Here is a 24,482-nt window from a genome sequence, read left to right on the forward strand (position 1 = left end):
ATGATTTTAAAGGAATAGAAAACTTGTTTTTATAGTCATAGATTCAAAGAGCTCAATCTGTTTAGCTTAATAAAGAGCAGATTAAAGGGTGATTTGATTGTGGTATATAAGCATCAACATGGTAACAAATATTTCAGTCTCTTGAGTGTAAAATGATCCAGTGACTGGAAGGTGACACTAGACAAATTCAGACTGGAAATAAGGTATACGTTTTTAACAGTGAGGGAAATTCACCATTGGAAAAATATACCAAGAGCCGTGGTGGAGTCTTGATCGGTGATGCTTTTTAAATCAATATTGGCTGTTTTCTAGCAGATGTTCTAGCAATTAGTTGCGGACGGGGGCAGAGTATAATGGCCAGTGCTACACAGGAGGCCAGCCTTGGATGAATACAAGTCTCAACAAGCCTTGGAATCTATGAATGAGGTGTCCTTGTTTGAAAAAGCCCCCCTGAATGTATTTCTCATCCTTATCAACATGCTCCACAGCTGTTCCTGGTCATCATGGGTTTATGGCTCTCCTGAATACGATTGCCGTGTCAATAAAGATGACAAGTGTTCGTTCGTACCTCAGTTGCTAAACAACAGTAAAGAAGCCATTTTAGAGAACAGATGTTTTTATACGTTTTGATATGCAATACCTACCTGGCTCCATATTTTTTGTATGTGAATAAAATTTGAGTAAACTTCTTGAGATTTTAAGAAAATGATTAAAATAGATGGAGCTATTTCATGAGTTAGTTTGACCCATTTTGCCTGCTCAGGCCCAGCACAGGCTGAAAATGCACACTGCTGTGGTCCTCCAGCTTACTAGATTAAAGCTAGCTCAACCATGTCTATAGGAGCGGCAGCCACACTCCCTGAATGCAGCATAGACCTTTAATTGTAATAGCAGGTAGAGAGTGCAAGTCTCTGCCCTGAAGAGCTTCCACCCAAAATAGGCAAGCCAGACCAAACAACATAACATATGAGCGGCTGAGGCACAGAGGAAATGTCTACACTGAGATGCAAGCCCAGGGTAGTGGGAGCCTAATCAGCTGACCTGTGTTAGAGAACCCAGAGCATTACTACCTGTACATTTAAAGGTTTCCTAGTTCAGGCTTGAAACTAGGACTCTGGGGCACCTATCATGGTGGACATGGACATGGCAACCTTGGGACATAGGACAGATAAGGGGGGCCCAGAATGTAGGGAGGTTGGGGGGGGGGGGGGGGGCTTCTCCAGTGGCACGGTAGATAAAGTACCTGTCTCCGGAGCCAGAGATGGAAGTCGGGGTGATTTGTGCTCCCACATTATGGCCCAATGGAAGGTGGAGAAGAGCATCTTTGTGAATTTGCTCAGGGGAAGGATGGGGCTAAATGATTTGCAGAGAGTTCAGTGTGCGGAGGGGGTGGGGGCTTGATTGCCATGCAATGTAGGTGCAAATGACCATGCCAGCTTATGGAATGGCAGGGCTGGGGGGAGATGATTCACAGTATGGATTCATATGAGGAAGCCAGTGAAATGTATATTGCTGTACTGCCCTGAACCACGGAATAGTGTTTGTTACTAATTCCTAATTGCTCCTGAGCATGTGTTTTAGCTTTGTTAGTTCAGATTATGATTGTATGATGAGATTCAGTGATAGCAATACACTTTCTTGATGACTTGAAAGGCAATATTTATAAATGTATTTTAAAAGGGTAATATTCACCCATTGCTACCACACACAAACTGCAGCTACAAAAGGAACAGCTCTAGAAACAAAAAAAAAAAAACAACAGAAAAAGAAAAATTCCAACGTGACCGAACTCCCCTACCTCTACATGCCCTCAAACACCCTCTCCCACTCCTCTTTTCCTTTCCTCATTTTCTGGGCAGGTGGCACAGGGAAAGAAGGGTGGAGGTATCCACAGTTAAGGAGGTCAAGATGGAGGGCTACATGGGCTTTAATTTCCCTGCTCAGATGCTCAGGCAGCCAGATTGCACAGGTTACCCAGATATGGAGTTTTCCAAGCTGTTTCTGGGTTGAGGACACATCACAGAGGAATCCTGCCGCGGTGAGGGAAAAGCAGCAAGAGCTGATAATCTTACCGTCACAATTGATATCAGCTACTCAAACAATCATAGAATCATAGGACAGTAGACCTGGAAGGGCCCTTGGGAGGTCATTGAGTCCAGTCCCCTGCCCTCACGGCAGGACCAAGCACCATCTAGACCAGGGGTGGCCAACCTGCAGTTTGCAAGCCACATGTGGCACTTCAAAGGAAAAATTGCACCTCCCACACCCATGGCTTGGCTCCCGCACCCACGGCTGTTCTGTGTTCCCTTGCTCTGACCTTTTTTTCTTGCCTGGTCAGGGTGCTGCTTGTGGCAGTGAGATCTGATGGTGCGGCCGACAGAAGCCTGCTTGGGCCACATGTGGCTCTTAAAGGGGTAGTGGGTTTTTTTGTTGTTGTTTCTGCTCAACAACTTCTTTCCCTTGGCTTTTTGCACAGTATCCACCACTATTTTGGCTCTTTGTCTGTAACGGGTTGGCCACCACTGGTCTAGACCATTCCTGATAGATGTCTGTCTATGCTCTCTGCTGAGCTCTGGTCTCCCTTAGCCACTGTTCCTGTTCCAGGAACTGAGTAGTAAATGTCTTCTCCTGGGTTGAAGCCCACTCCTTAAGCTCCTTGCTGAGCCTAGAGCTTTCCTCCTGCCTCTTGGCATGCCTTCTCTCTGGTCTTAAGCCCTTCTCTTTCTGGTATTGGACCAACTTGATGGCCCTCTCAAGACTTTCTACTAGCAGTTCATCACAGAAATGCTTCCTCCTGGAACAGACCATGACAGTACATTGGGCCAGATTTGTGCTGCACTAGGGGCAAGCTGTGGAGCTATAGCAGTCAGCAGAGGTCGAGGGGCCTGCAATAGGAGACGACACAGATGGTGATTGTCGCAAATAGCTCTATGGAGGACCACAGAATCCATCTTTCTGTCATTTCAAGGAATTAAAATGTGATATTTCAACATGGAGCTGCAATGTACGGTGAAGGGATGTTTCAGTTCGCAGAATCCCCCTGGACACAGCCTGGCTAATTGCAATTAAAGTAGCGCAGAGACAAGGGTACATTTTTTAAAAATCGAAGCTGTTTTTGGTTTACAAAAATTTCAGAATTACTTGGGCTGGGCGTGGGGTGAGGTGAGGTGGGGTGATGTAGTGGCTTTGATACAAACTTGAACTGACATGGACTAGTTTTTCAAAAGGCTTGCATTTTCCCACAGCTACACGCAGCGTTCGCTGTTTCCAGATGGCTGTGTTGATCATTGAGTGATTACCGAGCCAGATACATAAAGTCATGGCGATGTAATGTCTACAGGAATGGCCATAACAAAAATCTGTGCCTTTCTGGTAAATGTAGTCCCCTTACTAAAGGTGCCTCTGCTTATTTTCTGGGAAGACCCTGTGTGCTGCAATCTAGCCTCACAGACTACAAGTCCCACGAGCCCTTGGGAAAAACAGGAAGGAAGTGACTCTTGTGTGGGAGATCGGGGTCTCTCCATGTGTATGAGAAGAGAGGCCGAGCACTCTGGGGCTCTGCCCTTGGATTTTGGAACAGAAAGGGAGCCAGGCTGCTGTGGAGGAGTTTGATCCAGTCCAGGGGCTGTTGGACTGCAGCTACAGACTGGGACAAGATGCCTTTGGAACTGGGATCTAGCAGGCTGCTTCTGATAGGCACAGCATGAGATTGTAAGTAATTGGGCATTTTTGGAAAAGTGCTGCCTGGGATAGAGCTGTTGCCTAGCTTGGACCCACATACATACTGCCTACAGAGAATCTCCATTACAGTTGCAGTTCTTCAAGCGCACCCACGCAAGCAAGAGTCTGGGACTCTGAGTTCAGGGGTGTGCCCACTCTGAGATGGGATCAGTATTGGGAGTAAGGGCGTGCAAATCTAGATATGTTATTGTTGTGCACTTTGTTAATGTTATTCATTGTTAATCTGTTAAACCCTGTTTATTTGTGTTAAGTAAAGATTGTTTATTTTAATGTAATCTATTAGATGTATATGATTTGTAGTTGTTGTTCTGGAATTAGATCCAGATTATTGCTGGAATGAGTTTATTCTTGGAGGCTCTCAAGGCACACCAGTAAGTGTGTACAAGGCCAGCCAGGTGGAGGCACCGCCATTGTGCATTCTTTATGAGCAAGGGACTACAGCAAGGGCGTGGATAGGATTTTCCCCAACCAAACAACATCACCATTGGGGTACTCAGGATCTCCTTTTATGTCAAGACCATCAGGCGCCCTGGCACAGATGTGAGTGTGACCTGCTCCCGAGTAATCCGGGGAGGAAAAAGGAGATTACATAAAGAAACTTGGACCATGAATTGTGAACTAGTTTTAGCAGATTCCCATGACAAGTCAAAGAAATAGGGTGTGAACTCTGAGCCATATCATGACATGGGCTCAGACCCTTTTCCTCTGCAGCTTCCTAGGATTCGAAGTCTGTGTCTGAGAGATTTGTGCGTACCTGGAAGGACTATTTGGACTCAAGCTTGAGTCTGAGTTTACACTGCTGCAAAGACATAGCCAGAGTTACTCAAGGGCCACACAGGAAGTCTATGGCATAGATGGGAATTTGAAACTAGATTTCCCAATGCCCAACCAAGGATGATCCCATCCTTCCTCCCCAAATCAAACTTCCTCCTTTTACACAAGATACGGACTGTCAAATATCCTTTTTCTTCCTAAGGAAATTGGAATCTCTTTCCTAATGAGCTCCCCCTATGAGAAAAAGCCCTCCTTGTCACATAATCCTCTCCCTTGGCTATTACTTGACATGACTGGTTGGATTACAATCAGCCTTCTTCCTGCCTCTTGCTGGTAGCCCCAGCCCAGGAGAGACAACAGCTTGAGAAAGAAGAAATTGAAAACTACTATTATGTTGAAAAAAATATGATCAAGTCATTTCTCTAACCTCTTTACAAATAAAATTTAAAAAACTCAACAAGCTCTCAATTTTAGAACCATTTTAAATTGGTTAATGGCAGCTGACCAATAACTGTATTGCTGGATAATTTGCCTTTCTGTTTTGCAGTTGCTTTAAGATCTTCTGGGAGTTACATGATCGATTTTTTCAAAACACTTATTTTGTCAGCAGTTTTAAGAAACAATATATACAGTGTGGTATTCAGTGATCTAAGAGGGTTTAGCTGGATAGGTCACTATATCACCGGTCATGACAGACACATTCCATTCCTGCCTCAGGTTTTACATGTTTAATGCATGAGTAGAGTACAGATCTTTTTTATATACTGGCTACTCCAAGGCACTGCTATATAGATTTATTCATATATTTTCTTGTGCCTCTACAAATTGCTTTGTGTGGATTGCAGGCAGAAATCATTCCACTGGTCTCTTGCACTGCTCGCTTCATCTCATTTTACACACACAGCAAAATTGGCTTTCGATTCCATCAGTATTAAGGCATAAACAGACTCCCAACTATTTTGATAATTGAATAGGTGCTATAGTAAAAGCTCTGTTATCTGGCATATTGACAGAATGCAGGGGGCTAGTTAATCGAATATTCTGGTTAACTGTGTGTCATACCTTACTGATGCAAGATCAATTTTCAAAGAATTAGAATACAACATAATAAAGTATAAAATAGGGTAGATGTACTCACCAATCCCATTGCAGTTTGTGTCTTGAAGCACTGAGGTGTATCCAGTTAAGTTTTGTATGCTCTAGGTTATATTAGGATGTTACAGATCACTGTGGACACTTCACGGACACTACACTCAGGTCACTAAAAATATATTTGCCACTAAAACTATGCTGGACATAATTGAAACTTTCTTTGATTCAGAAGGCACTTCAGGATCTTGCAGTGCCTCGGGGTCATCATTATTAACATCACGTATCCTTGTGGAGATAGAAGGTATAAGTATGGGTGGTGGGTGAACCTCGGGCTGCAGGAGGTAAGGCCCCAGTCCTGTCCCTGGGACCACAGAGGGTAGTGTATGGCCCCAGCCTTTGCTGGCCCTGGCATCTTCCCTGGAGAGCTCCAGTTTAGATGGGGCTGAAGCCAAGACAGAGCCAGGAGACTGGAGGAGACAGGCTAATGGGCAGGGTCAGATTATCCATTAGGCACAGAGGCACAGTGCCTAGGGCCAACAAACAAGTTAAGGACCTACAAAAAGTTTAGGGGCCTACCAAGAATTCATAATGGACTTGAAAGTAAGAAAAGAAAACTGCTGAATCAAATTATACAGTCGTCGCAACAACATCCCCTTATTTTTCTTTATCAGCAGAGTAGCTATCAGCTACATCAGCGTTTCCCAAACTATGGGTCATGGCCTGCTACCGAGCCACGGGAAAAAAATACTGGGCCTCAACGTGGCTGCCGGGAGGGCTGGGAGGAGGTGTGTTTGGGGGTGGAACTGGCCGCCAGGAAGCAGGGTTGGGGGCAGCCAGGCTGCCCAGCAGAGATCGGGGAGGGGACAGCAGCTGGAAGCAGGGTTGGGGGTAGCGGGGCTGTCCGGCGGAGATTGGGGCAGGTGGGCGGTGGAAGCAGGGCTGGATGGGGGGTGGGGGAACTGGACAGGGGAGATCGGGAGGAGAAAGACTGGAGAACCACCCTCCGGAAGCAGGGCTGGACGGGAGCAGCAGAGCTGGCCAGGGGAGTCATCTGGGGGAGCAGGACTGACAGGGGGAGATCAGTGGGGGGAGGGAGGGAACACAACGTGAGCACATCTACTAGCCAGGCAGTTCGCGGCTACGGACTGATACACCTAATAATAATAAAACTTACCTAATTAGAAAATACCGGACATTTTATATATCCAGTATTTTCTCAATTTGTTTCCCGGACAAAATCCTCAAATACTGGACTGTCCGGTACAAAACTGGACCCCTTGCAACTCTACCCCTCCTTGCACCCTCTGTCCTAACCAGATACCCTACCTTCAAACTGCTCCTGCTCCTGCCTCCTGGAGTGCCTATGCGGTGCTGGGTCCCCCAAGCCCTGGCCCAGGGTGGGCAGAGGATGCAGCCGGGTGAAACACTGAAAATTTATTCATTTTTAATTCGTTTTTTATATTCATTTATATTTTTGGGCTGCAAAAAACAGTACTGAAAAAAACCGGGTTCCAACTAAAGTATAAATTTTGGGAAACCCTGATCTAGCCAGCTTTCTAGCCATCTTACAGTCCATTTATCCAATCCATATTCTCTTAACTTGCTGGCAAGAATATTGTGGGTGACCGTATCAAAAGCTTTGCTAACGCTGGTACTGGGGACTTTGGGAGGACCAGAAACAACTTATTTGAATATTCATCATTTGCTTAATGAATATGCAAATATACAAATGATTTTTACCTGTGCTCCAAAAGCTCATGAATGGATTTACTAGTTCCCCGTGTCAAAAAGTTTGGGAACGTCTGAGCTACATCCTAAGTATAATTGTAGTACACATAAAAATGGCTGTTATTTTAGAATGAAGTACCATGAATTGCTCACAGAGCGCATCACTTTCAAGAGTGAAAATTAGTGGGCGATAGTAGGCATATAGGCAAGAGGGCATTTCTCCTTTATATATTTGTATATAATCTGATTAAAAGGCCTATGATTAGGAGAGTGCGTAGGCCCTATGAAGACCTCAATCCAGCCCTGCTGAAGGGGAGATGAACACGGGGGGAGAGTGTGGGAGGAGCCAGGCTGACTGTTTGGGAAGGCAGTTCCTTCCCCTGTCTTTTATACCCACTGTCCATGGAGGTAGAAGACTGGGGTAGAATCTGTCGTGACCCTAATACCCACCTTGGAAGCTGCTTTTTAAATAAATCCCTGGTTTTAGATTGCTAACTAGTCTTCTGCCTTTTTTCCACGTAAGTAGAGAGCAGAACATGCAATTGAAAAATGTGCTGAGCAGTATATTAGTTGCCATTACTAGATTGAAGATTTGTGCTGGGAGATATCAGAGAAGCCCGTTAATTGAGATTTCTGGTTGAGTGCCCGATAACAGAGCTTTGACTGTATTTATACTTTCCCTTTGTTTGCTGCAGCAGACCAATGGTAGCTAAATCTGAATTGCTGTGTTTAACCTTCTGTAATCTCCACCCACAGCCCCAGTCTGGCACTCAAATGTTTCCTTTTAAATAAAGGGTAAATCAAACACATGTCAATGCTCCCAGTGCATCTTCCTTAGTAAAACAGAACACAGAGGGCAGGTTTGGAGAAAGATGAGGGACTGGTGAGAAAACCGGGTGGCACTTAGACTGGGTGGTCTAAACTTCGGCTGGACCTGACTGACGAACTCATTGCTAACAAACCTTGTTCTGATACCAGCCCTTCGTTTTCTTTGTGTGTTTGCAAGCCAGTCCTGATTTCTGGGCATGCATTTGTTATTCATACATGTTCACCGCTTAATTTCTGTGAACAAAATTCAGTCTAAGGCAGGGTGGGAAACCTCATGCCTGGAGGCTGGATGTGACCCCCAACTTGCCTGGATCTGGCCCTCGAAGCTCAGCATTGGGGAGCCCATGCTGGTGCTCTAGCCCCCCAGCCCCCTACCTGCAGGGCTGGTGCACACAGAATCTATTAGCCTGGGCCCCCCTAGACTCTGGTGTGTGAGGGGAATGTGGGGAGTGTCTTTCTCCTTCTCAGTCAGGAGCTTCTCACTTTACTTCTTACTTGTGTGTGGCCCCTGGCTGATTTTTCAGTGGGTCAGTGGCCCCCCCAAAAAGGTTCCCCACCCCTGGGCTAAGGGCTCCATGTGGACTGTTCACTTTGCTTGTCCCCAGTTGATTATTTGCAGGGTATGAGTGGTGAAAAGTCACCGGCTACTGTTTCCATTTCCTGACTTTCTCACACCCACTGTGTTGGAAGGTGTAGTTTGCTGGTGGCATCACTCAATGATCAGGCAGTTGGCTTCTGTTCCCTATGCCTCTACTTTTTCTCTGGGGCCACCTTAACATCTGTGGCAGTCTGTCTTTTATTAGGGGTCAGATTATCCCTCTGTCTTAGCAATTCCTGAGGTGATAGGGACAGTAGGAAGATATACAGTTTGACTATTGACCCCCCCCCCATGAGTATCCAGTCCCTGTGGTGGTTCCAAAGGATATTTATCCTTTCCTGCCTTCCCCTGCAAGGTCAGGGGGAGAGACTAGAAGGTGAGGGGTTTGGTGCCTTTCTTAATGAGTGCAGGTGGGTTGTTTGAGGAGCTTGGGCGCGGGCCCAGGGCCCTGTAAGGGTTATCAAATGTTCAGCCCCTTAAGGCTGCCACCCTGGGCCACTTCCTGCCACTCACTCTCTTGTCAACATCTTACAGTCTGCCTCAAAGGAGTAAGGCAGGTTCTTTCTCACCAGGAGGTCTCCGCAATGTCTTTCCTCAGGAACCTTCAGAATCGTTCCTTCTCCCTGCCTTGTCAGGCCCCTTCTGAGCTGTCTCGCTCCCTTTGAAAGTCCTCCTCGCGCTGGAACAAGTGCTAAAAGCATGGGTGGGCAGGATGGTGTGAGCCTGGTGTTGAACCTTCACCCCTTCAGTTCTAGTGTGGGGCTTATACGCTGGTCACACTCTCCATTAAGAAGCTCACTTAAGAACTTCCCCCATTTTTTCTGTAGCATTCTTAGAGACTATTTTCGTTCTTTATCAGACTCACTTTGAGGTGGAGATCCCTCCCTCTAGGCACTGGTACCCGCATGGAATGCTCTCACATTACTAGTGCTTCTCTCCTGCTCCATCTTCGGCCATGGGGCATCTCTTTTGGCTTTTTCATAGGCCTCCCAATTAGATCAGTTTTGAAGACAAGTGATCTTTGCGCCCCATTGACCTTGGGTTGATTTCGTACAGTCTTCATCAGCTCATCCCTTGTTCTCCATTCTTGGAGTTATGCCATAGTCAGTTCTGTGGTTCTCTGTATGGTGTCTCTGATTATCTCCCATTCAAACTACTCACCCATCGTAGTCTTCTTATGCAGTGGACAAACCCCAAACCTGCTACCTGATACTCCTGTCTGTTTTGTATTCCCCACAGATTCCGTGCTTGTAGTGAGTCTGTCTCCGCAGCAATGCACATCACAAACAGCTCCCTTAGACGTCTGATACCCTGAATTATATTCTTGTGTCTTGAATGAATAAGTATGTTGTCGGGCTTGTAGATAGCATCCCTATCTCGGGGTACCTTTGTATGCTAGGAATGTTCTTATGAAGGAACAAGGTATTTTTCTCAATCAGATCTTCAGGTGCAAGAAAACTGATTACTCTCATCTCATTATCATTAATTATTATGTCATGAAGACTCTAGTTGGTGTCCATGCATCCTCCTTTAACGTTTCACTCACTCATACACAACGTGTTTACCTGAACAAATCAAAACCTATACATTTTGGAACAAAATTAAATCTATAGGGGCAGGCAGACCTGCTGCTTATGAGATGAGGAGTCTAAATATACTTGTAAAAAAACCCTGATTTTATGTTGTTGGTGTACCTTTAAACATACTCCATATGGTGACCTCAACTTCTGCCCACACAGATTCCATGGCTGTATGGGACTAAAGGTATGAATTATGTGAGCACTAATGATAGCTTTCTTCTAGGTATATTTTAAGCCCTAAAATAAATCAAAGTGCATTTTATATCAGAGTAATTTTCTTATGTAATATTTATTTTAAGGTAGAATTTTAATCTGAGCAATTGTGGAAAGTTTCTGCTTTTTTTGGAAGACTACTGCTTTAAGCAGATTTTTAAAATTAATTATTTATGTATTTATTTTCCTTCTAGTGAAGTTATCCCAAAATGATCTGACTGTGCATGGCTGGACAGGCTACAATTTCTACAGGTCTTTCTGAGAGAGGCAGATTGATTTCTAAAACTGAATCTTAAGAGATTGGGTAAAAATTACTGGCATCAAACACTATTAAGAGAAGCAGTTCTTTGAAGATTTTTTTTCAATGCAACATGACCAGTTGGTTCCCAATGAAACATAGCTAAATTAAACCATGTATTCCATAAAGAGCTCAATATGCTGTAACTGTTTTTATTAGACACACCCAGAAGAAACCACATGAATGTGCAATACTTGGCTGTCTGCCAAAACAGTGGTAGGGTTACTAGTAGTTTAGGAGAAAATATGCCATTGTAATGTTTGGAATTCATGTTAGACAGTTTAAGACGTTCTGAGTGATGCATTTTAAAACACTTAATGATGCAACTAAGTGCCACATGCATCTCCCAACATACAGCTGCTGGTGGTGAAAATGTGCACATTTTTCTGGAGGCACATTAAGACTCTGCAGATCAAAGTCTGTGCTGCCTTTACATGCTGAAGTACATGGAATTGCAGAGGATAAAAATCAGTGCTGCAGACTTTGGCCCTCTGTGTTTTCCTGCTGAAGGGAAAAAATGGGTGGTATCTGTAATGGTGATCATCTCTGTAGAATTACAGAAATGTCAAGCTTTGTCCTCCAGAGACACGCACTTTTCATTGGTTTCATTCTCCATTGTATAAAATGTTACAATTATCTGAGGGTGCAACTTTGCACCATCTGCAATAATTGTACAGCACCTGGATGAGTGGGAGCCTGATACAAATAATGTAATGCCTAGGATGTGTCTTCATTGCACAAATCAACTCAGGCTCTTTCCTGGATGTTTCCCCTAAACCCATGTCTGTGAGTATGTGCACACACACACACTCACTTTTCACCCTTGTATGGTGGTGCTTTATGTCCAGGCTATTTGGTCTGGTTGGACTGTAGGCTAATGCCCAGGACAAAGGACCATGGCCTACGTCCTCAGAAGTCTTAGCAACACACTCAGGTCAGTGTGATATCAGTGGGGACACAGTAACTAAAGTGTGTGGCTTTTCACACTTAGCACGGCGGCACCCCCATCTCATTTGGGGGCGGTAACCCTTACTTGATTACAAATAATAATTTGTAAATAATATGACCCCACCAAAACAGCTCCTGAGGTTGCAGATGGAACTTGTCCCTTGCATACACAGTTAACCAGTGACATCCCTAGTGTGTGTGTGTGTGTGTGAGAGAGAGAGAAATAAGATATGTGTGACCATGAGTCAGTTTCATATGAAGAGAAGAGCAACTAAACACCAATAAAAGCACAGGTAAAAAGGGTGGCCTTGGTCTGGCACCGAAACAGTTTCAACGTTGGTGCCAGGGAAAGTCCCGGGGGAAAGCAGCCCAGGGGAAATGGCTGAAAAGGCTCTGCTCCATGTAGATGTCAACTGTTCCTCCATAAGTGGAAGAACACGGAGCAAAGCCTCCCCAGCCGACCTCAATCCCCAACCCATTCAGGGATTTATAGGTCATAACCAAGACCTTGAATTGTGCCCAGAAACGTACCAGACACCAGTACGCTGCCAGAGCATCCGCATAATGTTAATCTGCTTCCTCCGCTAGTTCTAACCTTTCAATCTATTTATTTAATTTATTTCATTTTTGGCTCTGAACTGCGAATTTCAAAACTTCCCATGGAGCAAAAATTCAGAAAAATGTTCATTGGGGACTATTGAAAAATTGGTTTAAATAATGTCAAACTTCATAATATAAAATATCTATATATTATTACATATAATAATACTTTATAAAATCTAAATGGCATAAAATCATTTCATTTTGACTGTTGTTTTAAACCTATTGAAATAAACATTTTTACATTGAAATGAATCAATATCACTCATTTTGACTTTTGTCCATTTGCATTGTCTGATGGAAAGCCATTTCAATCAGCTCTAACAAAAAGACAAAAGACTGCCTGTAATGGGGTTAGGCCCTAAGGCTAAGAGGACCATAAAGAAGTCCTCCCAAAGGCTAGAGTGGCTGTGGGGAATCCAGCCAATCAGGAGCCAGGGAGGAACTACAAAAGGAGCAGCAGAACTTAAGGCAGCCTAGTTGAGGCCCAGACCTGGAAAGGAGAAGGTCAGAGGTGGCTGGCTGGCTGGCTGGCTGGCTGACCTAGGGATAGCTCCCAGTAGAGAGCTGTGGAGATACTGATGGACTTGAAGGTAAGGGTAAAAAAATTGCCTCCCGGAGGGGAAGTCCTGCAGGCATTGCTCTCATTCAGAGCAAGATAACAAACGGAGGGAATGGCATTGATCTGAGAAACACTCTATGGAGCACTCCGGGAGGGGCCTCTGTTAGAGGTGTACCCCAGAAGGGGTTTGTGATCGCACAAAGCGTGTGACTGCGCTTGAGGGCTGAGTAGCCGCAAGGCTTTTGAGATGGGCAGTTCACAAGAACTTGCACTTGGCCAAATGGGCATGAGGTAAGTGCCACCTCCACCCTTTCACTGTCCCAAAGAGCTTTCAATCTAAGTGTATCATAGGAGGATGCAATAGCCAGACTTCTGGGAATCCATGGTGGCAGGGAAACAGTTATCATCAGCTTCAGGAACTGTGGTCATAGCTCATAAGCCACATAGTCATTATCAAGAGTTATTGGCCATCACAGCAGGGATCAGTCTTAAGGCAATATTTGAAAGACGCTAAGGTAGTGCTCTGCCACTTTTTATAGCGGGTCCTTTCAGACAAAATGGGCATCACGGGAGGCAGTCTGGAAGGTGCTTGTCTGGAACTGTCCCTAATGGAACAATAAATGTGAGCATTGGTGGTAGTTCAGCAGCTTACTCATGTCTAGGAACTAATACAGTGTGGAACTAAGCCAGGAAGGGTCTTAGAGTGAGGATCAGTTGTTCAAGCAAGAGGTTCTTGAAAATGGGAGCCCGTCCTGGGGTACATGGATGGGGTGATGAAGTTGAAGCTCTGACTCTGTGACCTGTTCAGCACTGCTGGCTTTCTATGTGCCCTGGGAGCCGAGGGCAAGCACCCCATGTGGCTTTAGGGCAGCAGCAAAGCAATAGGTGACTTTGTGAAATCACAAAGCATTTCCCACATCGAATGTGCATGTGGCTGTGTCATGCTGTAGCATACTTGCCACCTGAGCTCTGGAAACTGCATGAGTGAAATCCTGCCCTGCGCCTTGAGCCAGATGCCATGTGCTGACAGCAAGGCAGACTCCCTACTGCATTAGCCTCAAAGGGAGCCAGATAGTCTCCCACATGGGAAGTGTGTTCGTCTCCCACTTAGCTAGCTCAAGTCTTGGAGAGGTGGCCATGTTAATCTGCACCTGCAAAAATAACAAGGAGTCCTGTGGCACCAAAGGCTGTGTCCAGACTCCATGCCTCCGTCGACGGAGGCATGTAGATTAGCCAGATCGGAAGAGGGAAATGAAGCCGCGATTAAAATAATCGCGGCTTCATTTAAATTTAAATGGCTGCCCCGATCTGCCGATCAGCTGTTTGTCGGCAGATCGGGAGAGTCTGGACGCGATGCCCCGACAAAGAAGCCTTTCTTCATCGACACAGGTAAGCCTGGTTTCACGAGGCTTACCTGTGTCGATGAAGAAAGGCTTCTTTGTCGGGGCATCGCGTCCAGACTCTCCCGATCTGCCGACAAACAGCTGATCGGCAGATCGGGGCAGCCATTTAAATTTAAATGAAGCCGCGATTATTTTAATCGCGGCTTCATTTCCCTCTTCCGATCTGGCTAATCTACATGCCTCCGTTGACGGAGGCATGGAGTCTGGACACAGCCTTAGAGAGTAACAGGAAATCCAGTGCCATAGGACTCCTCTGGTTTAGCTAGCAACAACAGCATGCATTCGCTAGAGCAGCAGTTACCAACTGCTGGTCCATGGACTGATGGTAGGCCATGAACCTCTGCCTGAAGGGTTGTGGCAAACTGCCAGACCATGCCCCCACCTGCTAATGAGTCCCGCCCACTGTGGTTCCCCATTCAGCAGCAGAATGAGTGGTGCGGAGGGCAACTGGGTGTGCTATAGCTGGAGCCAGGGCCATGGTGAGACTGTCCCTATGGGGCAGCCTCACCGTGGCCCCAGTTCCAGCTCTAGTGGCCCCTACACTCTCTTCCCAGCTTTCTTCCTTTGTTTCAGAGGGTTGCTGCCAGGCGCTGTTTCGTTCAGCCTGTGATCTGTTTTTCCTCAAGTGTCCCTGGTTGGTTGGGAAGTGCTGCAGCTTTGTCTGCCCAAAAGGCATGTCGGCCAACTGTCCCCACCTGGAGCAGCAAAGATCTCTGCCTCCCCCTGGGCTGCATCTGGCTGCTAGCAACTTGCCTCTTGTCCTCTAGTGAAAGTTACCGGAGTCTTATGGAAGGCGTCTGCATCAGCAGCCGGTCCAGCCTTCTGCACTGTGGCATGGGGGTGCTGGGCAAAGTAAGAGCCATGGGCTGGCCAGTATTGGCAATACACCACTCCATTTCCCTAGGGATCATTCTAGGCGTGTCTGCAAATTCCCAGCTGGAAGCGGGGCTGAATACTGAGAAGGGCCCCTGGGTTTCAATGGGGAATCACTACTGTAAGTACTACAGTTCCTGGGGTTTGCTGCTGGATGAAGCCCTAAATCAGTCTTAGCTCTTCTCCTCTATCTGCTGGTTCAGAAGCCACCTGCCTGCTGCTTGGGTCCAGTGGCTAGGCAGGATTTCTGTAGCCTAAATTCCACCTCCCAAATACTTCTAGGTAGAAAGAAATACTTGCAATGTTAAAGTTAATAAATCGCCTTACAAATAGCTGGCTACAGTCAGTGCTGTATTAACCCATTGTCCTACATCCCTTCAACTGCTCTGGCCCAAGGAACAGCTGGGAAGAGGCAAGAAATTTGAAGTTTATATGTGTGATGGGTGGTTTATGGCAGGGGCTTGAGTGCTCAGACTTTGAGTGCCCCCAAAAGCTGTGGGTAGAAATACCCAGTCGTTGGCTCAGGGTAAGGAATGCACATTTCCACATGAGTAAATGGGAGTCTGATAAGCCAGAAAATAAAAGCTGCAGGGGTGGGAGTCAAAGGGTGTTAGGCACTGGGGAACAAGGGGTTGGTTCAGGGCTAGGAAGACAGGTAACATTTTATTGGCATAATGAATATGCAAATAAAATGTTACTGGTCTGCCAAAAGTTTGTGAATGGGTTTGCTGGTCTGTGGTATAAAAAAAAGTTGGGAATCACTGATCTAGACCATCTCTGTCTATCCAACCTGCTCTTAAATATCTCCAGTGATGGAGATTCCACAACCTCCCTAGACAATTTATTCCAGTGTTTAACCACCCTGACCGTTAGGAAGCTTTTCCTAATGTCCAACCTAAACCTCCCTTGCTGCTGTTTAAGCCCCTTACTTCTTGTCCTAGCCTCAGAGGCCAAGGGGAACAATTTTCCCCCTCCTCTTTGTAACACCCTTAAACTATCATGTTCCCCCCCCCCCCCAGTCTTCTCTTTTCTAAACTAAACAAGCCCAATTCTTTTGGTCTTTCCTTATAGCTCATGCTTTCTATACCTTTAATCATTTTTATTGCTCTTCTCTGGACCTTCTCCAAATATTTCCTGAAATGTAGTGCCCAGAACTGGACACAATACTCCTGCTGAGGCTTAATCACTGCAGAATAGAGCAGAAGAATGACTTCTCATGTCTTGCTCACAACACTCCTGTTAATGCATCCCAGAATCATGTTTGTTTGTTTTTGCCATAGTGTCATACTGCTGACTCATACTTATCTTGTGGTCCACTATGATCTCTAGATCCCTTTCTTCAGCATTCCTTCCTAGACAATCACTTCCCATTCTGTATGTGTGAGCTGACTGTTCCTTCCTAAGTGGAGTACTTTGCATTTGTCCTTATTAAACTTCATCCTGTTTACCTCAGACCTTTTCTCCAGTTGACTGAGAGCCATGCGCTCCCTCTGCATCCAATCAAAGTGCAGTTCAATCAGCACACCCCACAAATTCTAGGTACACAAATAAGGGAGAGAAAAAATTTTAAACACAGGAAGTCACAATTGAAAGACATAGACATTGGAAGTAGATATTGATAATCTGTGGTACTACATTGGGGCAAATGTAGTACCACAGACTATTATCAACTCATCTGTGGAAACGTGCTATATTTCAAGCTGATCCGACACTCACTTGCATAGAGTCATAGGGGCTAATGGCTGGGTTTTCAGTTTCCTTGATGAAAAGACAAGAACTTCTAATATAACAAAGTGAATTTTTCCTGATTATAGGAGCATCTACCTGATCATAGGAGCATGTACTATGATTGAATAGTCTGTCCTATTCTCTGTCAAGAGTGAATTGCATTGTCTTGATGGAAAGTGCAGTTGACTTGGGGTAAAGGTAATTTAATTATTAGTGACAACCCTGACAAAAGCCCTTTGTCACAGATCCAGGATGGGTAAGTATTAGTAGGAGCAGGAGGGACTGATTCATTTGTTCATTCAGTAACCTAGTCAAAGATGATCCTGAAACACAACCAAAAGGCCAGAGAAATGAAAGACTGATAGCAGTCTGAAGTGAGCATAGGCAGACTAGAGAGGCTCATTAATTCTCTATAAATGAGTCTCCCTGTGGTGAGAAGCCAGAGTAAAACAAGTCTTTTGAAACTGTCGTATCTTGTTCCAGCTCTTCCTATGCGAAAACAATCCAAGGGCCTGATCCAAAGCAAACTTAAGTCAATAAGAGGCCTTTTTAAATATACGTCACTGGATTTGGATTCGGCCCTAAATTATGTATGCAAGTATGTTAATTTAGGCTTGGGAATGTACATATTCCATGAGGGGCTATCAATAGTTTAGCAACAGAGGCAGGGTCTCCTCACTATAAAGCCAGCAGTTTGGAAAACTTGAGAGTTGGGTGCAGGCTGAAACTCCCCTCCATATTTAGAACAAAGAGTTAGACCAGTGGTGGGTAACTTGTGGGCCACATGCAGCCCATCACAGTTTGTGTGGCCCACAAGACATTTGGTTTTCCTATCGGTATCACTAAAGTGATATGCATGTGAACTGAGGGGTGAACTGAATGCATGCAACGTTGACTGTGCCATGAACTCCCTTTGCATCGAATCAAAGTGTGGCTCAACCAGCACACCCTGCAGGTTCTAGGTACACAAGCACAGTTAGAACAAGTGCACTTATCCCTGAAAACCATCTTAGTTAGGACAATCTTGCAGCCCAGTGAGATGGAGGATGGCTACTTATGCAGCCCACTCACTAGCCTAGGTTGCCCAACATAGAGCTACACAGTCTCATTACTCTGGGAGCTGGGGTACAAGAACCAGTTTAGTGATGGAATAAAATGTGCAGGCTCAATAAGAGCCATGTTGTTCTGTTCCCTTCCTTGATGGCTGGCCAGTGCACCAACTGTTGACACGTCCATTTTCAGGAGCATAAGAGAAGGCTCTGCTCATGACTGAACACTCACAAAGATACTCATGAAGGCCTAGCAGGCCAAAGTGACAGTTGACTCTGTTTGGAGTCCAATCAGTTTCCTGTGAGGTCTGACTACACAGCAGAGGGGAAGGTAGAGAGGAGAATGAGGTGAAGATGAGCCAGAATACTTTTACATGGTGCCTTTTATGTAGCCTATTCTAAACTGTTCTCTTAAAAAAAAATTAAAAAAACCTCTAGTGATCAGAATACACTTGGATGTAGCTATACTATCTGAAAACTCCATTTTATTTTGTGAAATAAGTGTCCCTTCACCTGGGTTCTGTAACCTTCATCATGAGCTACCCTGCCTAGAAGATGCCAGGAGAAATTCAAACACCTGCCAAAGAGCTAACAATGGAGGCTTGTTTAACTTTAGTGACCTTCCCCTTTAATGGCTGTTCTTTTGGACAAAGAGCTGGCTACTATCCAGGGAAAACCACTCTCCTGCAAACAATGGGTCACCTGATAGCAGACTCTGATTAGTTGATGGGGGTTTGAGACTAGGGAGGTCACCTGACAGAGGGGACTGAAAACTATGAAAGGACAAGGTCTGCTCTACGTTTTCTCTCACAGACCGTAACCAGAATGTAATTAGGGAAGGGACTAGGAGGTTACTGACCTTCCTGAACAGACACTGACATCCAATAAGTGTCTTGGAGTGATGAGGAAGCTGAGGCAGGGATTTGATTTGTGTTTTGTTGTTGTTCCATAGAGCTGCATATCTTGTGTGCTATGTGGGAGTAAAATGTGATTGGTTTAGACTTCCTTTTACAAAGTCTGTGTGTTCTTTGCTTCAACTACTATGGGCCCACTATTCCATGTCCCTGCAGGATTAAGCTGTGGACCAGCATGCCCACAAGGATGGAGCCCTGGAGACTACATGCTTGCGCAACTGAGATTGGTCAGCACTGAACCTAGGAAGAGGGAATTTATATCATGGGCTTCCATTCCCTGGAAGTGGTGCCATACAATCTGTGCCCCAGAGACTGTGGCTGAAGCCTGCTGAGATGCAAAGGTGCTCAGAAATGCCATGAGCAAGGCTTGGATCCAAGCACCAGAGGCTGGTGAATGTGCAGCAGGGGAAGCTTGAGAAGTGTCTTTTTTTTTTAAAGGAGGCAAACAGTGTCCAATCGTCAACACGCAGTGCAGTCACAGGCAGTGTATTGCATTGGATTGATACTCAGGAGACCTGGGTTCCATTTTCATCTCTGCTACCACCTTGCTGTGTAACCTTGAGCAAGTCACTTCATCTCTTTGTCTCAGTTGCTATCTGTAAAATGGGGACAATAAGACTTATTTCCTTGGACAAGTGTTTGAACTACATGGATGGAAATGGCTATATAAAGAGCTAGATATTGTTGCATACATGTGTCTCAGATCCTAATGCATGGTCCCTAGAACTGCTGTGAGGGGAATCCAAGCCTCTGGGCTTTGGATCCTCACAGGTTGTTAGGCAGCTTCTAGAGCCTCATAAGCTGTGGCATTGGTTCCTCCCCTGGTGTTTTTGGCATGTTTGTTTGTGCATTGTTGTCCAGAAATCTGCTACCCCTTCCCACAAATGGAGCACCTTAGCCCACTTGATTTAGTCCCCCAGGATTTGAGCTGATCCCCAAAAACATCTTACTGAAATACATCTTTCTTCAAGAACTCCAGCTCTCTTAGGGTATGTCTACACTACCCTCCTATTTCGAAATAGGAGGGTAATGTAGGCATACCGCAATTGCAAATGAAGCCCGGGATTTGAATTTCCCGGGCTTCATTTGCATAAGCCGGGCGCCGCCATTTTTAAATCCCGGCTGGTTCGAACCCCATGCCACGCGGCTACACGCGGCACGAACTAGGTAGTTCAAACTAGGCTTCCTAGTTCGAACTACCGTTACTCCTCGTGGAATGAGGAGTAACGGTAGTTCGAACTAGGAAGCCTAGTTCAAACTATCTAGTTCGTGCCGCGTGTAGCCGTGTGGCACGGGGTTCGAACCAGCCGGGATTTAAATATGGCGGTGCCCGGCTTATGCAAATGAAGCCGGGAAATTCAAATACCGGGCTTCATTTGCAATTGCGGTATGCCTACATTACCCCGCTAGTTTGAACTTGCGGGGTAGTGTAGACATACCCTTAGGGTTGCACAATAGTTGTGAAACATGTACACACTTCACACAGTTTGACATTTTTATGCTTTCATATTTATACTTAAGTTCCTCACTTTCTAGTTCACTCTTCTTCTGAGTACTTAGGACCCCATCTGACACCCATCAGGAAGGCTGTTTCCTGCCTCATGAGGCATTAGATGCCGGGTTACTTATCCCTTGTGGACTAGGAAAAAAGGACCCTTGTGGAGAACAGATCTAGCCCTTTTAGAACCTCCAGCCCCCTATGTCAGGTCTCACTCTTGCCAGGTTCCCCACATAAGCACAGACTTCTGCCAGGTGACTTCAATGGCAAGGTGTTCTTCCCCTCACTGTACTAGTTTTTCTGGGCAGGAACCAAGCTAAAGTATCATGTCAATAGATTAGAACTGGCTACTTAAGTTAACAACCCTCTATTGTTCTTTTGCCTCCGGCCTTTGGAATTTTTCAACACAACATGGAGGCAAACAGCATAGAAAAGACAAAAGTATATTGAAAATGAAGACATACCTGCTCCATAAACTCGTGGAGGATTTGGAAGTTGTACAGACATGTAACTACATTTTGTGTCATATTAGGAACATTTTAAATCTCTTAATTCTTTAGAAGTTTGCATAGGATAATGAAGTAATTAATATATTAGCTTACCATTGTAGGATCTGACTGTAGGCAGTGAAAGTTCTACTGACTTCCACTGGTTTGGGAGCAGACCCACACAATGCATTCAACACTGTAATAGCTCTTAACTACCACAGTCCACATAGGATGGTTCCTACCTGATGGCCTTTTTCTTTCTTGCCCTGAAACAGCCAGGATTTTATTCCTCCTCATTCTGCTGCTTTTCCCTCCTGCAGCTGCTACTCTGGAAAAGCTGAGTAGGAGGACACAATGGTAGAAGAGTCATAACTGCCAAGTTTGCTCCACCTATGGTGATCCGGGAGCTTCAGATAAGCTGAATATTGTTATGGGCACACAGAGAGCTAATGTTCATCAGGAGAATTTATTTCATAAGATGGAATCTGCAATGCCCAGCTGGAATTGCCTGTGGCGGCAGAAGAAAGATGTGCGATTAAAGAACACAGAGCTCGGTTTTACAGGTAGGAAATTAAGAGGTCAGCTGAGTAATGTGTTGCAAGCTTGGAGGATGGAAGGAGGAAATTTAATGTTCTTTTTTAACTTGAGGTAGCCCAGTGGCAAGGCTGACAATGCAATTCTCTGCTAATTGAAGTTTGGATCCAGTACAAGTAAGGAAGTTGGGCAAACAAATTAGCTGTGTTGACACTATTCTAACCCATTCATGAATCAGCACATTGGTACTATTAAAAGATGCAAAAGTTATTGCTCAGAAATAGCCGCAGGTGACGACAGACTGTTTGGCAAAGGAGCTTTGATAGTAAGTGGATCAAAGGAAAATTCCAAATGAAAACAAAAATATTTAGGCTAGTATTCTTCTTAAATTCCAGCAGCTAATAGTTTACTGCCTCAAACTGGTTTGTTCTTAATGTGACCTTGTGAGTACAGAGGTAGAGGGCTGAGTCAGCAGAAATGCAGAGGAAAGCATCAAGAATGTTCTTCACCAAATGATTTTGAGGGACCCAATCCAGCAAAGCATGTACATAACTGAAGCACACGTGTGAAAGAAATTAAGCTTTTCATCATTCAAATTTTTCTACACTTTCAGACAATGTAGAAGTGAGCAGCCAAAATCATGTTTCTCACAATAAAAGGGCAACACTAATTGTGTGTCACACTGGAGAAGTTCCAAAATAAGAACAGAGATCTCACAAATTATTTAATCTATTTTTAAAATAAATCTCTTTGGGGGGGGGGGGGGAATCTGACTCTTGGGTTTTTTTTGTTTGTTTTTAAATTTCTGGGATTGGCAATGCTGGGGTGGTAGTGGTGTCCCTCTATTATGCTTTGTATGTACACAGGACTTTGTGTGTCTGTATACAACTAAGTCCTGGCATGAATCTCTGATGCAGCAACATGCTGGATGGTCACACAAGCAAACAGATGCGGAGCTTGCACAGATCGGTTCTAATGTGCAGCCTCCAAATGTTAGACACAACTTGCCATTATGTTAAATATTGGCAGCAACCACACGAAGCTAATATTTCCCTGACTGACACTTTGGAATACCCAGCTCCCAAGAAGTAACAACTACTGCTGAATCTAAGGTTGACCCAGCAGCTGGATTTTAATCAGGGAGGTAGGGGAAGAATGTAATGCTGTATACAATAAATCTTTGTACACAGTCAGTCTCAAAACACAATGGCAATATTGCTGTTTAAACCAATATCCTTGCCCATGGCAAGGGAGCACTTCTGTATACAGGTACCACAGAGGCTGCTAAGAGAATGCCTGTGTTGGGATTGAGGGGTTTGAAAAATCAAAAGATAAGAGATGCCATTATAACAAATGAATGCTTAGGAGCAATCCTACCATCCCCAATAACCCATTGAAACATACCACATCTTCAAAGGATAAGTAAATAATAAAGATCCCTTCATAGACCTAATGGCAGAAAAAAGATCAAGTGAATAGTTAACAATTGGCAATAATATGTAACCACTGGCAGCAGCAAGCCTTAGGAGTGTGGAAGCAAGAGCACAACAGATGAAAGCAGTGGTGGGTCTTAATTCATCAGACTTCACTTCCTAAGGCACCAGGTTGAAAGAAATATGAAGCCACAATCACAAGCAGTAACAGCTCCCCCAGCTACCAGAAGGCCAGCAAAATGGGTAAGTTAACATGGCGAGGGGGGAGGGGACGGACCTGAGTCTTATTCCCAGTGTCCATGAGATTAACACAGCAAGGCAACTTTTCAACGGGTCTGATGATGAAAATCATCAAAGGATAAACCTGAGTCTTGATAGTCCTGATGACCCAGGAAGTCTCGTCCAGTTCCTTGTAGCCGTGGGCAACCCATCACATGAGTCCATTCACAAATGTATCAAGTTCCATTTTAAACTAGTTAGGTGATTTGCTTCTCTAACTCTTATTGGGTGACTGTTCCAAAACCTCTCACTGCTGAAGGTTAGAAACCTTCTTTTAATTTCCAGCCTAAATCTATTCATGGCTAGTTCTTTTTACCCGATGTGCCAACATTGTCCTTTAGCCTAAATAGCTCTTGTTCCTCCCTAATCTATTTATAGAGAGGAATCAGATCCCTTTCATTTATCCCAGTGCTAGGGCAAGGAAGCCAGCCTCTTTTAGTCCCCTCACCATTCCCATGATCATCCTAGTTAGCCCTTCTTTCCTTCTGTTCTAGGTTGAATTCAACTCTCTTGAATTTGGGTGACCTGAATTGTACAGAGTATTCCAAAGGAGGCCATCTCTGGTACAATGACATTCATGCTTCCTTATTTCTGCAGGAAATTCCTCACCTGAGATACTAGGACCACATTATATCAGTAGCATACAGTTATGCTGCAATTGACTAATACATCCAAGTCGTTCTCTAGTATAATTTAGCCTGTGTAACATTCCAGTTCCCCATTTGGACAATGCTTCCCAACTTTGTGTCATCAGCTAACTTCAGTAGCACATTTGTGCCAAGATCATTAATGAAAATATTAAGACTGGTCATGAAACTAAGCTTCAAGGAACTCCAATAATTTTCATCCCACCCCACTTTCCATCGCTAGTTTCTTAGGGTATGTCTACACTACCCCGCTAGTTTGAACTAGTGGGGGTAATGTAGTCATCCGCAGTTGGAAATGAAGCCTGGGATTTGAATTTCCCAGGCTTCATTTGCAGGAAGCCGGCCGGTGCCATTTTTAAATGCCAGCTAGTTTGGACTCCGTGCCGCGCGGCTACACGCGGCACGGACTAGCTAGTTCAAATTAGGCTTCTAATCCGAACTAGCTGTACACCTCATTCCAAGTGTAGAAGACTAATCCGAACCAGCTAGTCCGTGCCGCGTGTAGCCGCACGGCACGAAGTCCGAACTAGCAGTCATTTAAAAACGGCGCTGGCCGGCTTCATGCAAATGAAGCCCGGGAAATTCAAATCCCGGGCTTCATTTGCAACTGCGGATGACTACATTACCCCCGCTAGTTTGAACTAGCGGGGTAGTGTAGACATACCCTTACTCAC

General features: G+C 45.0%; 1 long non-coding RNA gene across 1 annotated transcript in view; it reads right to left on the reverse strand.

Annotated features, from left to right (window-relative positions):
- Positions 1-22,112, reverse strand: part of LOC142829236 (uncharacterized) — a 50,470-nt gene extending 28,358 nt beyond the window's left edge. The window contains exon 1 of the long non-coding RNA XR_012903667.1: positions 21,158-22,112. This is a non-coding gene — a long non-coding RNA (uncharacterized LOC142829236). The remainder of the gene's footprint in view (positions 1-21,157) is intronic.
- Positions 22,113-24,482: the final 2,370 nt, after the last annotated feature.

This window comes from Pelodiscus sinensis, chromosome 4 (genome assembly GCF_049634645.1).
Source record: "Pelodiscus sinensis isolate JC-2024 chromosome 4, ASM4963464v1, whole genome shotgun sequence".
Classification (NCBI taxonomy): domain Eukaryota; kingdom Metazoa; phylum Chordata; order Testudines; family Trionychidae; genus Pelodiscus; species Pelodiscus sinensis.